Source organism: Herpailurus yagouaroundi, unplaced genomic scaffold (assembly GCF_014898765.1).
Source record: "Herpailurus yagouaroundi ecotype Mexico unplaced genomic scaffold, PumYag 216, whole genome shotgun sequence".
Classification (NCBI taxonomy): Eukaryota; Metazoa; Chordata; class Mammalia; order Carnivora; family Felidae; genus Herpailurus; species Herpailurus yagouaroundi.
In genome coordinates, this window is record NW_024412447.1 from 3,894,861 (window position 1) to 3,906,789 (window position 11,929).

An 11,929-nucleotide genomic window follows, 5' to 3' on the forward strand; every position below is an offset into this window, starting at 1 on the left:
GCACACGTGGACCCCGGACTGCTCACAGAGACGTTCTGCTCAACGGATGTGTCCGTCCAAGGTGGGGGGGGGGGGGGGGGGCTCTCGCTTGGTTTATGTCCTACATTTCTGGGCTGGCGAAATAGCGTCGTTATATTCAGAGGAAACAATAAAGCTATTTTCGGCAGCTTGGGAACAAAACAAATCCAGTGGCAACTAAAACCTCAAAGGCCGGTGCTGGGAAGGCCCAGAGAGCTGTGTGTTGGCAGGCTTCCTCCGCCTGGGAGGGGCTTCGTCTACACCACAGTGGGTGGGGGGGGTGTGCAGGAGGAGAAGGGAGGCAGGCAGGGCGCGTTGTGGAGCCGCAGCCCCTCGGCCCCACCGAGGCAGACCCTGAGGTCCAGAGAGGGTGAGCACCCTGCCCTGGGACACACAGCCCACCGGGGCCAGGTAGCTCTCTCCGCGGCTCTGCCGGGCGCTCCGGCTCCCGCGACGGCTCCAGTGTTTGCTCAGCACTCGGGAACAGATGGCTCCAACTCCCACCCACGGAAGCCAAACATTTTCCCTGGTTACCCTGCTAATTTGCTCACAAGCCTCCTCTTGTAAATAGAGAGTACAAAGCCTCCGGCGAACAGCGTGTCTGACGAGCAATTTCTAGCTGCACCGGTAAGGCTTCCGACCGAGCAAGACAAGCCCCAGGTAAGGCCCAGGTGCGGCTCAGGTTCGGTTCAGGTGCAGCTCAGGTTCGGCTCAGGTGCGGCTCAGGTGCGGCCGCCGATCTCTGGCGGGACACCCGCTCCCGTCCCGGACCTGCCCCTCCCCTCCCGCGGAGGCTGCCGGGAGAGCCTGGGCCAGCCTCTGTGACTCTCTGGCATCCTCTCATCTGTGAAATGGGCGTGCTGATTCCAGAGCAGAACGTGAGACATCGTGTAGGTGCTCTGGGAACGGAGGTGTCTACGAGAATCTGGTCACCTTCATCTGGTGACGCTGGGCTGGCATCACTCTGCGCCCCCCACCCCCCTGACGGTAATCCTCCCTTTCACTTACGGAGCCCTCCTCGAGACCCAGCCCTGCCCTGAGACCCAGGGAGGAGCTAAGTCCTCAAGATTCTGAGCTGTGTGGTGCTGGACGAGTGGCTTCACGTCTCTGGGCCTCAGCCCCCTCTGTAACTCGGGCTGTGGTCCAGGTAAGGATTCCCCGATGCCTGACAACCCAGTGAGTGCTCAGGGTCATTCCTACCTCGCCAAAGTCAGGGGAGGCTCCCCGGAGAAGGGGACTGTGGGCCCCGAGGCTTTGCGGACAGAGGAATAGAAGCGGAAGGGTAGTGGCGAGTGCGTGTGGACGGGCAGTCCCTGCAGGTGGAGGGAACCATGTGGGTAGGAGATTGGGACGGACTGTGGGGGAGGGGGAGCCACAGGAGGCTGGGTGTGGCTGGGGAGTCGCAGAGGCTGTGCAGGGTCTAGGCGGGCGGGGATGGCAGGGAAGGGGGAGTCAGGGCTCCCAGCAGGTCCCGGGCTCCCTCCAAGGCTACCCCCAGCCTCATCCACCGCAGCCCAGCCGTAATAAAGAGCTCCTCCTACTAAAAGCTCCTGGAGCGGGGCCAGACCGCAGCAGCCCTGGGAGCCCTGGGACCCTGCTGGCTGGCCTGGGGCATCGAGTCCCGGAGGCCGCTTACAGCCCTGGCCGGGGCCACTCCTTTGATCTCCAGGTCTAAGGGTGTGACGTTCCAGGGCGTGGCATAACCCAGGGCAGGCGGACGAGGGAGGGACAAGCGAGGGACGAGTGTCTGCCTGGCCCCGCTGTGTGGCTGGGCCAAGCCCTCCCGCCTCTCCGAGCCTCAGCCTCCCCTCCCGGAGTCACTGTGGGGTTGGGGGGGCAGAGACGGGGCTGACTCTGCGTCCTGGCGGGCCACGCCGGGCAAGGGCCTTCTCCTCTCTGGGCCTGGCAGTCCCAGGGGCCTTTTCCGCCCACGGTCAGAAACAGGCTTTTGATGCCTTGGTCCCTGGGACCTGCCCTAAGGTGACTCAATTGATCTCCGCGTCCCCGGGGGTGGCTGTGAGCGTGAAGAATGGTGCATGTATGACTACGACCCAGCATCCCTGGGGGATTCCCACCCCACCACACACCTGCTGGCTTCTTCATCCCTAAAAGGGGCTCGGCGGGGGGGGGGGGGGTGCCCCAGTCCCCACAAGAATTAGAGAAGGCGACAGAGGTGAAGGCCGTCCCTGCAGCAGGGGCGATACTGAGGGGTGGAGACCCCCGCCCCTCGGCGATCTGCGGAGCCCGGCCATGCCCGGCGCGTCCAGCTGGCTGGCCCTGGAGGGCAGCCCAGGCGGCGTCCCTCCCTCTGCCCCCGGGAGGCTCCCTCTCCCTCCCTGGCCGCGTGTGTCCTGGGCAGGCCCGGCGCTTCTCTCTCTGTCTGGCTGTTGGCTGCAAATACCAGTTGATGGGAAGATTCTAATGGGCTTTAAGTTAATAAGTTGGGACTAAATTAGGTTTGAGCTCCGTAGGTAGCAGATGGCACAGCCACCGTGGCCTGAAACAGCCCCCGTGGAGCAGCGACGGCCAGGCGGGGGACGCCGCTGGGCTCTCTTGATCCTTCTCTCTCCTCCGACATTTTATTATGAAAGTTTTCAACATAAAGGAGATCCGAAGGAATTGTGCAGCGATCACCCATATGCTCACTGTCTGTATTTGCTCTGTTGGCTTTCTGGGACAGCTGCCCGTCCCCGCGTCCCCCTCGCCAGCCACCAACCCGTCACGTTGTTTTTAGTGCATTCAGAGTCGGTGGCAGACATCAGTGAACTTCACCCCTCAACATGCAGTTCATTAGCTAGAGGTCAGTATCGGGTTTGGCTTTGTTTTCTGGGTTTTTTTGTTTTTTTGTTTTTTGCTTTTTGTTCTTTTTTGGGAGGAGGGGGTTGTTTTTGTTTTGCTATTTGGTTTTTGTTTTTAGGCAAAACTCACAAACAGTGAAAGGCACAAATCTAAAACGGACACCTGGGGAGTTGTGACAGATGCACACGTTGCGGAAGCAGCCGGAGCTCCGCCGAGATAGAGAGCTTTGCGCTGGCCCCGGAGAGTGCCCTGTGCCCCCGCCCTCCCCGACGGTGGTCACCATCTTAATTACGTTAGATCCGTGTTGCCTAGACTCGAACTTTGTGCAAGTGGATAGGAGTCCCTCTGGGGTCGGCCTTTTTCACGGTGGGTGCAACGCCCTTGACATTCTTCACAGTTACTGGGGTATCAGTGGTATGTTCCTTTCTATTGCCGCGTAGATCGCCGTGGCGCGGAAGGAGCCGGTCTGTTGACTCGTCTCCTGCTGGATGGATGGATGCCTGGGCTGTGGCCGGGTTTTTACCCTTATGAATACAAGTCTTATGGGTCTTTTTGCGGACATTAAGTTAGTTTGTTCATTTATTTATTTATTTATCTTGAGAGAGAGAGAGAGAATGCGAGCAGGCGAGGCCCAGAGAGAGAGAAGGAAAGAGAGAGAATCCCAAGCAGGCTTCATGCTGTCAGCGCGGAGCCCAACACGGGGCTCAAACTCATGCACCGTGAGATCGTGACCTGAGCCAAAATCAAGAGTCGGACACTTAACCGACTGAGCCACTCGGGCACCCAGACGTTAAGTTTACTTTAAAGCTCATCTTGAGTCCCTCTCTCCCCCAAAACGAGACAAGCCCACTCTGTGGCTGGAGGAGGTCGGATGATGCTTTGAGTCGCCCGCTGGTCTTTGGTGAGGCGCATCACCCAGACTGAGTGTCGGGTCTGCGGCGGCCCCTGCCCCTTGGGAAGGATGGACGATAGATGGCCAGGCTGGAGGCTGTCGTCACTGCAACAGTGAGAGTTATTCTAGAAAGTCTAGCTTGGGCCAGTGTCTCCCTCGAGGTTCCTGCACAAGGACTCGCACCTGGAGGGTGGGTTGGATGGGCCACTAGAAATGACAGACCCAGGGCGCCTGGACGGCTCAGTCGGTGAAGCATCTGACTCCAGCTCAGGTCATGATCTCGCAGTTCGTGGGTTCAAGCCCCACATCGGGCTCTGTGCTGACAGCTCAGAGCTTGGAGCTGCTTTGGATTCTGTGTCTCCCTCTCTGTCTGCCCCTCCCCTGCTCGCTCTCTTTCTCTCTCTCTCTCTCAGAAATAAATAAACATTAAACAAATTAAAAACAAAAAAAAAGAAGAAAGAAAGACCCCAGGGCCCCAGGGAAAGGATTCACCTGAGGCAAAGATCAAATGTAGAGTATTGCTGATGTAACACAGTGTCAGGTCGAGCAAAATCTCAAAGGTGCCACTGTCCGCAGTAAAAGTCGTGGCTAAGAAACACTCCAGGCCATGCTTGAAACTCTTGAAACTCTCGCTAGCTGGAAAGGCTTCTGGGAATCTGGAGACTTAGCCTCTCTCTGCTTGACGAGCAGGCTCCTCAAACTCTGAAGTGCCTGTCGCATGGCCCCAAACAGATGTCTCCGACAGACGCGCGTGTGTGGCTTTTGCCCGACAGAGCATACCGCAGTCAGGTACGCAGGAAGCCCACAAAGTTTGCAAAGGAATCACATCAGCTTGGACTGAGCGGAGCTGAGCGGAACCCCCCTGCCGGTGGGGCCGGAGGCACATCGAGCCCACCCGGAGCCCACGCCCCCTTCTCAGCCTCTCCTTGACGGTCAGCAAGTGGAAGGAAACAGTCGGAAGCTGTCAGCCGGGTCAGAACACTTCGGGCTTTGGGTTTCAATCCCTGCCGCGCTGAGGAAGCACGGGAGAGAATTAGCAGAAGGACGCCTTTTTGAAAGCTCGCTGTGTCGGGGAAGGTGGGCTGCAGGGCAGAGTCAAAAGCCGAGAGGCCAAGGAGGAGGCCTTGGTAGCTGTCCTACTGAAAGATGACCTGTTTTTTGTGGGGGGGGGGGGGGGGGAGAGCATCTGAGGCCATTTACAACAGCACTTGGAACTCGCCAAGCGAGGCTCCCGCTCACTCTGTCCACGAGGCGGACCCCGCCACCACCTCCCCCTGCACCAAGCCAGATACACTGCCCGGGCCCAGGTGACGGAACAGGAGTGCAGTAAGTCCCTCCCCCAGCATGGGGCAAGGCGGGGCGCACGCATCTGTCACGAGGTCCCCGGGGCACAGGACAGCGTAGCCCTCAAAGCCACGGCTAACGTGGATGAGTCGACGTCTCCGCTCTCCACGGCCGCAACGCTGCCACGTAACGGACGGGCCAGCGGCACGCAACAGGGTGGCGGGCCAGGTGGCTCTGCTCGCCCTGACCGGCTTGCCCACAGGCCGTCGGGGGCTCCGGGGGCGGCGTCGGCCGCGTGGCTGCGCGTCACACGTCTCCTGTCGCTCGGGGGACCGGCCGGCCGTGTCACCGCGGCGGTGCTGAGGTGAAAACGCTTCCGTACCACCAGCGACATCCCCGTGGCCAGCGTGAGTCACCGAGTCCCCGGTACACGTGCAGAGTGCCGCGGTGGGGAGTCTGCCGGCCCTTCGCGGGAGACGCTGCGCCGAAGACGGGACGGGGCCTGGCGTTCACCTCCCGCCAGCGGGCATCTCTGGGGGGCGGGTCGTGCGTCGAAGGAGACACAGAATCCGAAGCAGGGTCCAGGCTCCGAGCTGTCAGCACAGGGCCCCACGCGGGGCTCGAACCCACGAGTGGTGAGACCAGGACCCGAGCCGAAGTCAGGCGCTTAACCGACTGAGTCACCCAGGCGCCCCTGCACATAAACACGTTTTGTTTTCCATGATAAGCATGTGCGTGGCAAAAAGCGTTACAGATGACCGTGGCTTACTGTGGAAAAGGTGGAGACGCACAGAGGAATATTCAGTGACGACCAATGTTGTTTTCGTTATAATCATTTCTCTGTGTGGAGTGAATATACCGTGTGCACAATTGTGTATCTTGCGTGCGCCCCTTTAAAAATTCCACTTGTGCAAAAGGCCACAGTAGAAATAAGTGTCCCTTCTCTGACCCCAGCCCCACAGGCTCCTTTCTCCAAGGCAATCACTATCACCTGCCTATGGTGCATCCTTCCAGAACAACCTATGTGCCGGTGAGCACTCCCAGCTATGCTCTCCCTTTTTAACACAAACGGTTTCATATTCTGCACACTGTATTAGTCAGGGTCTCCCGAGAAACAGGATGCGTGTGTGCGTGTGCGTGTTGCAGGGATTTAGTTTAAGGAATCGACACACACTTACGGAGGCTGGCAAGCCCCGAATCTGCAGGGTGGGTCGGCTCCCTGGAGACCCAGGAAGAGCTGACGTCGTGGCTGAAGTCCAAAGGCTGTCTGCTAGCAGAACGCCCTCTTGCTCAGGGCTGATCAGCTTCCCGTTCCATTCAGCCTTCAACTGATTGGACAGGGCCCACCCACACTACGGAGGGCAATCTGCTTCCCTCAGAGTCCACCGATTTAAATGTAAACCTCATCCAAAACCACTCTCACAGAAATATACAGAAACAATGTTTGACCCATACCTGGGCACCATGGGCCAGCCTAAAGTTGATGCATACAATTAGCCATCGTAGTTTTCGGCAGCTTTTTGTTTGGTTGGTTGGTGTTGTTTTTGCCTAACTAAACAGTGTATCTTGTAAACGGATCCACATCAATACAAGTAGACCTGCCTCATTCTTCTTAGCGATTGCATAGTATACCATCATATTGTTGTGCGTTTAGGTTGCTTCTAATCTTCTGGTGTTAGGAAAAAGCAACAAATGTCCCTTGAATACATAGCTTTGAACAGATATGCAAGTATCACGTACACATTCTTAAAAAATAGTTAATGGAACAGATGGTTTCTGCATTAAAGATTTTGACCAAGGTGCAGAATTTCCTTCCATAGACGTACAAGTCTACGGTCTACCCCCATGTGTGTGAGGGCCTCTTGCCTCAAACTTTGGTTTTGGCCTATTTGATAAGAGAAAAACAGCCTCTCATTATAGCTTTAATTTGTGTTTCTCTCAGTAGGTGTAGACTGGGGCAATTTTCATATGCCGGAGCCACTGTGGTTTTGGTTTTGTTGTTGTTTTTTTTCTCTTTTGTAAATTGTCAGTTCATGGACTTTACCCATCTTTTCTATTGGTTATTTGATCTTTTCCACTTTGTTTTTTTTTTGTTTGTTTGTTTGTTTTTAAATTTTTGTTTTTCAACGTTTATTTATTTTTGAGACAGAGAGAGACAGAGCATGAACGGGGGAGGGGCAGAGAGAGAGGGAGACACAGAATCGGAAACAGGCTCCAGGCTCTGAGCCATCAGCCCAGAGCCCGACGCGGGGCTCGAACTCACGGACCGTGAGATCGTGACCTGGCTCAAGTCGGACACTTAACCGACTGCGCCACCCAGGCGCCCCTGTTCCATTTTTTTATAATGGGTTTTTCCATGCACACATTTTATTTTTAGTGGTCTTTTCATTAATGGCTTCTGAGTTTTGGGCCTTCCTTAGAACATTCTTCCTATAAGATGATTAAAAACCAAAAATCTGGAGTTTTTTCTTGTTATTCTGTTGGTGGTAGGGTTTGGTTTCCGCTTGGGTATAAGGCGTGAGATAGGAACCCAATTTTATTTTATTTGATTTTGTTTTCAGATTGCCTCCCCCCCAGCGCAAGCAACACTTACACAATAATCTATCTTCCTCCCGTCGACACGTCAGGCTACCTTCATCAGTGCACACATCTGGGTGACTTCCAGAACTATGCTCTGTCCCCATGATTGGTTCGTCTCGTCAAAGTCTAGCCCACACCGCTCTCAGTACAGGAGCTTGGTTTCAGCCTTGGTGTCTGGCAAGTTCGTCTCGACTCCTTCTCCTTCTTCTTCAGTCTTTTCTGGGATCCTTCTCGCGACTACATTTGCCCATATGAATTGCAGAATCAGTTTGATTCCAGAGGAAGGACATCTTGTTGTTATTTCTGCTGGGATGATGTGAGATCAGAGGATTGATTTAGAGAAATGACATCTTGGTCACACTTTTAGTCTTCCTGCCGAAGAACGGGGCAGGCCTTTCTGTTTATTTATCTTCCTCTGGGTTATTTATCTTCCTCTGGGTTATTTATCTTCCTCGCAAAGATTTTCCTTTCTTTTCTTTCTTCTTCTTTTTTAAATGTCCCTTTACAATTTTTTGTATAGGTGTTGAACATTTCTAATTAAGATTATTCCAAAGGGACACCTGGGTGGCTCAGTGGGTTAAGCATCTGACGTTGGCTCAGGTCGTGACCTCAGGGCTCGTGGTTTCCAGCCGGCATCCGGGTCTCTGCTGTCAGGGCAGAGCCTGCTTCAGATCCTCTGCCCCTCCCCGCCCCCCAAGATAAATAAATAAATGTTAAAAATTTAAGGGTCAGTCACGTAAGCGTCCGACTTCAGCTCGGGTCATGATCTCACAGCTTGTGAGTTCGAGCCCCACATCAGGCTCTGTGCTGACAGCTCAGAGCCGGGAGCCTGCTTCGGATTCTGTGTCTCCCTCTCTCTCTCTGCCCCTCCCCCACTCATGCTCTGCCTCTCTCTCTCTCAAAAATAAATAAACATTAAAAAAAATAAATAAAGAGATGTGCCTTCGACTTGCTGTCCACATAAAAATCCACTGATTCCTATTTTATTAAACTTTGCAAGTCATTGGGAACAGAGGTTGCATTTTACCAAGTGCCAACCAAATGTATTTCACCCATTTTATTATTTTTTTTTAAATTTTGTATTTATATACTTTAAGAGAGGGAGAGCACATAAGCAGGGGAGGGGTGGGGGGGGAGGGGTGAGAGAGCATCCATGCTGGCAGCACAGAGCCTGACATGGGGCTTGAACCCACAAACCGCGAGATCACGACTCAAGCCGAAATCAAGAGTTTAACACCCAACCAACCGAGCCAGTCAGGTGCCCCTATTTTGCCATTTTCGTATCTGTATCAATGACCGTGTTTTCCTCTTTGAGCTGTTACTACGAGCCATGGTGTTAATAGCATAGTTTCCATCAGACCTGCCCTGTATTCCCTGTTGTAGAGCTTGCTGATTTCAATGTGCTGCTGGATTTCGTTGGCCACTATTTTATTGAGGATTTTATATTGATATTCAGAGGTCAGACTGATGTGTTCTTTTCTTAGAGAAATCTGTCAGGTTTAGGAAGCTCTTTCTTTCTGTATTTTTTTCCTGTGCCCCGGAACAGTGAAGTTTACTGTAAGTAACTTCTATATAAGTTTGGTAAAATTCTGAAATTCTGTGAACCTGCCCAACCAAGCCTGGGTTTTTGAGCGCAGGGGTAATATATTGTTCTTTAACAGGATCCCTTGGGGCACCCGGGTGGCTCAGTTGGTTAAGCGTCCGACTTCAGCTTAGGTCATGATCTCACAGCTTGTGAGTTCAAGCCCCGTGTCGGGCTCTGTGCTGGGAGATTCTGTGTCTCCCTCTCTGTCTGCCCCTCCCCCACTCATGTTCTGACTCTCTCTCTCTCTCTCTCTCAAAAATAAATAAAACATTAAAAAAACGAACAAACCCAGGAACCCTCTATCTTCCGTCGAGTGATTGTTCTATTTAGATTCCTTTCTCTTCTGATAGCAGGTGGTCTGCTCATTTATAGATTCCCAGAGAATCATTTTACCCGTTTTCTGGGTTTGTTTTGTCTTTTTAACGTTGGGGCCTCGATGCAAAGTGTCTTCTGTATTCCTTCCCGTTTCCTGTTGCTGTGTCACTTACCACTTTGACCTTGGCGGTTCCATGATATTGGAAGTACCCCAGAACCGTACCGTCTAGTGGTGACAGGATTTCTCTGTGTGGTTACGTGGTCCTTCACTGGCCTTTCTGAGTTTTTCAAGTGCAACAATGGTGCAATGCACCTCTTCCTCTACAAGCCTTTTCTGTATTTAGAATGGCTGCCTTGGGCTCGGTTTTTTTGGACCAAAGGGTAGGCACGTTTGGGGGGGCCGTTTGCTTTCCAGAAGGGTGTTCCAATCTGCACTCCCACCAGCGACGGAGGATTTTGAAAACATAGATCACCTCACGCTTTTTCCTCCAACCGAAACACCCCTGGGGCTCCCCGACCTTCCCCCTGCCGACAAGGCCCCCCCTCAGGCTGGTTTCTGCCCTGACTTCACCTCCCGTCTCCCACCGGAAGGTTCTTCCTCCCCTGTTCCCGCTACACTGACCTTCTTTCCGGTCTTGAATATAATAAGTTTTTTCTGACTCCGAGACTTTGCTGTTCCCTCTGTCCGAAACACCCTTAACCACAAACCTCCCCACACGGGCTCCTTCCCGTCAGTCAATTCAAGCGTCACCTTCCCAGAATGGCCCTCCCTGACCACTAGACGATGATGCCCACCCCATCCCCGCAGTCACACGCTATTCCATCCTGTCCTGTTGTCTTGCAGGCATTTGACACTTCCTGAAGTGACTGCTTGCTTGCTGGGGACTGACACCCCACGGGGCCAGGGACCCTGATGTGTCCTCTGTATCTAGCACAGCGTCTCACACACACCGAGTAATTTTGTAAAAATTTTTTAAAGTGTATTTATTTATTTTGAGAGAGAGAGAGAGAGAGAGAGCAGGGGAGGGGCAGAGAGAGAGGGAGAGAGAGAATTCCAGGCCGGCTCCGTGCTGTCAGCACAGAGCCTGATATGGGGCTCGCACTCACGGACTGTGAGATCGTGCCCCAAGCCGAAACCAAGATTCGGACACTTCACCGACTGAGCCGCCCAGGTGCCCCCCACCCCGAATAAGTTTTATTTCCCCCCAGGAGGAGAGCTTTCAAAGCTCCAGACCCATGGGAAGTACGAGGCTCATTTACTCTAAGGTCCGTTTCTTAGAGCAGCTGGCCATCTCCCCTGCTCCAAACAGCACCAAACGAAGGGCAGGGGGAGCGTCCACCCTCAGTGCACGCTGTCACTTCACTCAGCGCAGCCTTATTCAGCGCTCAGTTCAGTCCACCCTTCAAACAAATATCTGGTTCTTACCGCACGCCATGCACTCCTCCGGGCACTGCCGATCCAAGCAGAAATCAAGCAGGGCTTTCTCCCAGGGGACTTCTAGTCTTTTAGAGGGGGACAAGGCTTTGAGAACAGGTGCCAACCACAGTGTGGGCTCTGGGCTTCCTGTCGGACGGCAGAGGTGGGTCTCAGGGCAGGGGGAGGAGCAGCGAGTCTGGTGGAAAGGGACAAGGGGCATCCAGGTAGGGGCGTGGCTGGTGCTCTGACAGGTGCTGTATTCTGATCCCATCCTGGTGGCTGGTTCCTGGGTGGGGAGGGGGGTCACCTACTTCCCAAGGACACAGATCCCAGCCCTGGAAGGACCACCTCCCAGCCGGTTCCTGTTGTCACCTTGAGGCAGGACCCCTTTCCCTGCATGTGGAACCGCCCCATCGCTGGCTCATTTCTTGTGCCAGGGCCCCAGTGGGCTCCCCTCTGTAATGTCCCCTGAGCTTCCACGGTCTCTCTTAAAACCACGTTACAGAAGAATAAACCGAGGCTCAGACAGAGGCACAGGAGCTGGGGCCCTCAGCCCTGAGAGAAGGTTATAATTCCATCTACCTAGTCAGGGGCTGCTCCCAAGCTGGGGGGAGGAGAGACGGGACCGAGGTGGGGACCCAGCGAGGGAGCAACGCAGGGGGCAGCGGCAATCCTTAGACCCGGCTGGAATCCGCGCACCTCGAGGTCTCCAGCCCACGGACTCCTACTCATCCTTCAAAACTTTGAGTCTGGCCACCCCGTGAGCTGGCTCACCCACTGACCTGGGCACCTTAGGCCTGCCCCCCCTCCCCTCCCCGGCCGACTCAGGGCAGAGGAGTGGGGAAGGGGATGAGTGAGCCTGGGCATCCACGCGGGGAGGTGGGCTTGGCGGTGGCGGGCTAGGTCAACCTCAGGTCACCCGGGGTGTGGCCCGGTGCCACCACGCTCCTCCCCGGGGTGTCCGGGGAGACGACCTCAGCCTCGGCCCCGCCCCCGCCTCTGCGGGCGCCGTGGGTTGGGGAGGGCGAGGGCGAGGGCG

General features: G+C 54.8%; 1 protein-coding gene across 1 annotated transcript in view; it reads left to right on the forward strand.

Annotated features, from left to right (window-relative positions):
- The first annotated feature begins 348 nt into the window (after positions 1–348).
- SLC29A4 (solute carrier family 29 member 4) overlaps positions 349–11,929 on the forward strand; it is a 28,144-nt gene continuing 16,563 nt past the window's right edge. Inside the window, exon 1 of the mRNA XM_040455793.1 lies at positions 349–678. The gene's annotated coding sequence lies outside the window, so the exon portion shown is untranslated. The remainder of the gene's footprint in view (positions 679–11,929) is intronic.